The following is a 5,438-nucleotide window of genomic DNA, read 5'->3' on the forward strand; positions in this document are numbered from 1 at the left end:
GAAACTGATACCATATTCTTAGCATAATAGGGTTGATTCATTAAGCAAATAGTAGAGAGATGCAGCTAAACAAGACTTTAAACTAATCAATATACTAAACTGGAGCTAAAACATGCATAATGCTGATTAAACTAATCATTTAGCGTGCTTAAATCAAAAACCTAAACTGATAATAGCATATAAATGGGAATTAAAATGCTCTTTAAACATGACTAAACTTAGCAATTAGAACAACACAAGAAAACAAGACTAGCACTTAACATATATCTACCTAATTTATACTAACAATTAGCATAACTAATCAACTTAATATACATAAACAAAACACAAATAAAATGCTAAAAATATACTAAAGGGGGGAAGTTTACCTTTCTTCTGCTCAACCTTGAATAATGGACTTGGAGACCCTTTGTTCCTCCACCCAAGCTCAACCACACACAAAGAAATAGAAAACAAACTTTAAATTTTAGACTAACTCAAAAAAAGTTAAAGGTCTCAAGCAAGATTGCTAAAACCCTAGGTATTTTCGAGTTTTTGTGAATATGTGATGAATTTCGTCTATTGCAAAGTGTGAATTGGGGTTGTTTATATAGAACCCCTAAAATCCCCAAAACCTAGGGTTTTTTGATGTGGGATAAATGGGTTTCTGAGAACCAAAACCCTTAATTCAAATGTCAATGGCTACGATTTAAGAATGTACACAAAATGGAGGGTCAAATTTGAACAAACCCAACAGATCCTCATAGTTCTTGATGAACCAATGAGATTCGAGGGTTTGAAATTATATTTAGACAAATCCCATTAAAGGATTTGTACTCGTTGACCTGCAATGCAGTGAAAAATAAAAGGAAAAAGAAAGAAATTACCATGTTAGGGTGGTGTTTGATGAAAAAACTACGGCCTCAAATAATGCTTTTCCCTTATTGGCTACGCAAAGCCTCCTGTTACCTTTGTCATTTTTGCCATTTTTGGCTGATGACGAATGAGAGAGAGGGTGGGGAGGCACGGCTAGGGTTTTTTTGAAGAGGAAAAGGATAAGGGGTCGTTTGGTTGTTACACTGAGGAAATGAGGAAGTAAAAGGGGTCTTACGCCCTTTAACACTTAGTTGGGCCGGCCGGCCTGAATGGATCGGGCTCGGTAAATTAAAGGATTAAAGGACATATATATATATATATATATATATATATATATATATATATATATATATATATATATATATACACATATGAGAGGACTTGACGCTTATTTTAATAAATGGCCATAATTAAGAAAGTCCATTAATTTAAACCCCTCAATTATGGTCAAACGTGATTAATTTAATTATGCAGATGGACTTAAGTTGCAAATATAGCCTTAATTGACTTTAAACCATAAGATCGGTTATTTCAATTATGGCCATCATTAGCCCAATCAAACACACTAGATAAACTATTCATGGAATTAACCACAATTAAACACTTAATTAATTATGATTGACTTTAATGAATTATATATATATATATATATATATATATATATATATATATATATATATATATAGATAGAGGACTTGACACTTATTTTAATAAATGATCATAATTAAGAAAGTCAATTAATTTAAACCCCTCAATTATGGTCAAACGTGATTAATTTAATTATGCAAATGGACTTAAGTTGCAAATATAGCCTTAGTTGACTTTAAACCATGAGATTAGTTATTTCAATTATGGCCATCATTAGCCCAATCAAACACACTGGATAAACAATTCATGGAATTAACCACAATTAAACACTTAATTAATTATGATTGACTCTAATGAATTGTACAAATGCACACTGGATATGCAAAATTGAGGGATAACATGATTAATTCATTTAATTATTCAGACTTCTTGAATTAAATGGAGTAAAGTGCTAGCTCATTGATATCCTGATAATTTTAACAATTAAGTAAATAATTGTTTTAAATCACCTTCTTGATTGAATTTAGCAAATGTTCCATATTAATTATAAAAAATTTATAAATTGATTTCTAAATTATTTATAATGTTATTGCTGTTATTTTGCCAAATGAAATGGTAAAATATTATCTAAATAATTTTATAAAATTATTTTGACTTGTAGAAAATACACATTTTACTCTGTTTGATATCCAAGGACTCTAGGTAATTAAAATAAATTATGGAGATAAAAAATTAGGTGTCAACAACAAGCGAGAGGTCGCGGACGAGCTAGAGGCCTTAGAGCTGCACTGGACAGGGGTGAGGCCTCTGTAGCTGGACAGAGGCGAGCACGTTCTGCCTCTCCAGAGCATCAGCCCGAGAGAGCACAGACAGTCGTGGGAGGTGAGGGACCAGCCCAGATTCACCCCGATGCTATGTCCGATCAGGCATTCCAAGATTTTATGGCCCATTTACTTCTTCATCTTGACGGCCAACATGTCGTAGACGGTGCCACTATTCCGGGTGGTTCCCAGACTGGAGTGGGAGTACGGACACTCGAGCAGGGCCAGACAATGGGAATGCATCCTGCTACTTTCATGGCCCCGCGTTTAGGCAGTATTCCAGTCCCTGAGGGTGCTATCAGACCCGTGGCAGTCCAGCCTTTAACCGTTGAGGATCAGGAGCTTGTTGGGAGGTTCCTGAAGATGGAGCCGCCCAAGTTCTTTGGCTTGCACAGTGAGGATGCTTATGAGTTCGTTATGGAAATACATGAGAGACCTATAAAATGCGTATTGTGGAGTCTCATGGGGTGGATTATGCGACATTTCAGTTTTGCGGCGACGCGAAGACTTAGTGGAGGACTTTTATTGAGGGCAGACTCGTTGGTGTACCTCCACTTACTTGGACGCAGGTCCATCAGGCTTTCTTGGAGAAGTACGTGCCACGTACTCTGAGGGATCAGCGTAGAGATAAGTTGTCATGACCCAATTTCACTAAGTCGCGCGGGTACCTACCTTTCCCACCTCATTAAGTGAACCTTTATCCCAAAGAATCATAAAAACATGAATAAATAAATAAATAAATAAATAAATAAATAAATAAATAAATAAATAAATAAATAAGGGGAAAAAGATAGAATAACGTAAGTCTTACAATAATAATATAAGAAAAAAATGCGAAAGTAATGAAATACACCCTAGTATCTGGTCTAGTCATATAAGAGCATCTAACTCAATACTACAAGTCTGAATAATAGTAATACATCAATTGTCTCAAAATCATGTCTCGAACGGAAATAAAGACATAATAAAAGAAGAGTCTTCAAGGCGGCGAACGTCCTCGTGCTTGCCCTGTAAGAATTGAAATACCAATCCTCAACTACTATCAGCCACGAGGAGTAGAGGTCGATCCCACCTGAAACTTTGCATTCACAAAAGAATGCAGCAAGTACAGGTTAGTACAAATAACAAGTACTGGTAGGTATCATAGGCCAACTAAGACTAGCTAATGTATATAAAGATAACAAAGCAAGATAAACACATAAACCAACAATTACAAGTCAACACGAATCCTTATCCATAGTACAAGTCATCACCTATGTTATAGCATCTAAACTCAACTGTGCCAAGTCTCAGTACAATCAATCTGAACCAATATATCATAATAGTGTCACAATAAGTCATCATAATGAAAGGTACAATACAATGCAACAATATATGTATGATGAACGCAATGCATATGTGTCACAACCTATTTTACTAAGCCGTACGCGCACCTATCATTTCCACCGCGATAGACGAACCCTTATCCCAATATAACCATTTTAAGTAAAGGCAGAAGAAATAAATATAGAATATGTCTCAAATCATCCACATAAGATAAAGTGCGTAAATACAAAATACAACCCCATAGATCTGGTCTGGTCATACAAGAGCACTAACTACATACTACGAGTCTGAAAGATGATAAAGTCTCATAATACAACTGTCTCAAAATAAGAGTAAGACAAGTAAATAAAGGATAGAACATTCAGGCAGTGGCTGTCATCATTCCCACCCTGGAATGACTCTACAGCAGCATCGCCAATCATCTCTGAGGGAAAAGAGTGGAAAGTGTCTAATACTCTACAACCATAAAAGAATGCAGCAAGCGTAGGTCAGTACAAAACAACGGTACTGGTAAGTATCATCGGTCGACTAAGCATAGCTGACATAATTCAGATAATAAAGCAGGATAGGCAGATAAGTCAACAAGTATAAGTCATACACAAGCCAGAACTAAGTACACGTCGTCACCTAAGTTGAAGCATCTACTCCCCAAATGTGCCAAGTCTCAAATACTCAGTCCAAATCCATTCATCACAAGAATATCAAGTACATCATAAGGATATCACAACAGAAACCAAGTGCAATGCAATGCAATAATGTATGAAATGTATATGCAATGTAATGTTGTGTACACATGTACTCCGGACGGAAATATCGACGTCGCGGTAGCATAACTCATGGGGGACTCGCGAAGTCCATGTACTATATTGCTCCGTATCACACAAAGATAGAGACGACCTTTCCACCTTTCACACCTGCTGTCTGTATCACACAAAGATAGAATGGTCGCGCAATTAGTATAAAACCTCTCAAGTATTTCAAAACAACATAGGCCACATCATCACCGCCCTGTCAAATGTGCCTTATAGATATATATGTAAGATGAGTGCTCAATGTATGATTCAAGTATGCAGAAGACAACAACAAGATCTCTTATCACACTTATTCCGCTCCGGTACATGACCTCGGATCAGGGACTCTCATCTCTCTTTCACACAATTCACGATTCCGGAACAACCATCGAACATCGGACTACTCACATCACTTGCATGCAAACTGAGCTCAGCTTATCACAGTGTTTCATCAAGTACCAACAATGTATCAACAGTATATCATGAGAATGTGTGCAAGGCATGTGCCAACATCAAGAATCAGGTCAATATCACAAGTACCAACATGAGTACAACAACAACATATCAATATCACAAGTACCAACATGGTACGCCAATAACATATCAGTGTCACAAGTACTAACATGGGTACGCCAACAATATCATGAGAGGCTACACAAGTCATATAGAACTCTATCCTCATATTAACATCCATCCGTAAGCTACTATAATATCACAATCAAGATCAAACAACAATTCCCAATATCTACTAACAACACGTGGCATCAAACCAACACAATAAAATAATCAAATCACAACACAACGGGTGGCTAGCCCCAATCATACAACAAGGCCGAACCTAAGGCAATATCTAACTCAACTTCATACCTGAAGGTTTACATGATTTATCTGACAATATAATCTAAATATATGCTTCGCTATACGAAGTCTCACCAAGAGTAATCCATAACCTACTTGGATGGCCAAACAAAGAAACACTGATAACTCACTCTTCTGATTTGCCTTTCCGCTGAGCCTCAGAACCAAAGTAGTCTAGGCATATTCGAAATCATGATGA

Source organism: Lycium ferocissimum, chromosome 4, assembly GCF_029784015.1.
Source record: "Lycium ferocissimum isolate CSIRO_LF1 chromosome 4, AGI_CSIRO_Lferr_CH_V1, whole genome shotgun sequence".
In the NCBI taxonomy this organism is placed as follows: domain Eukaryota; kingdom Viridiplantae; phylum Streptophyta; class Magnoliopsida; order Solanales; family Solanaceae; genus Lycium; species Lycium ferocissimum.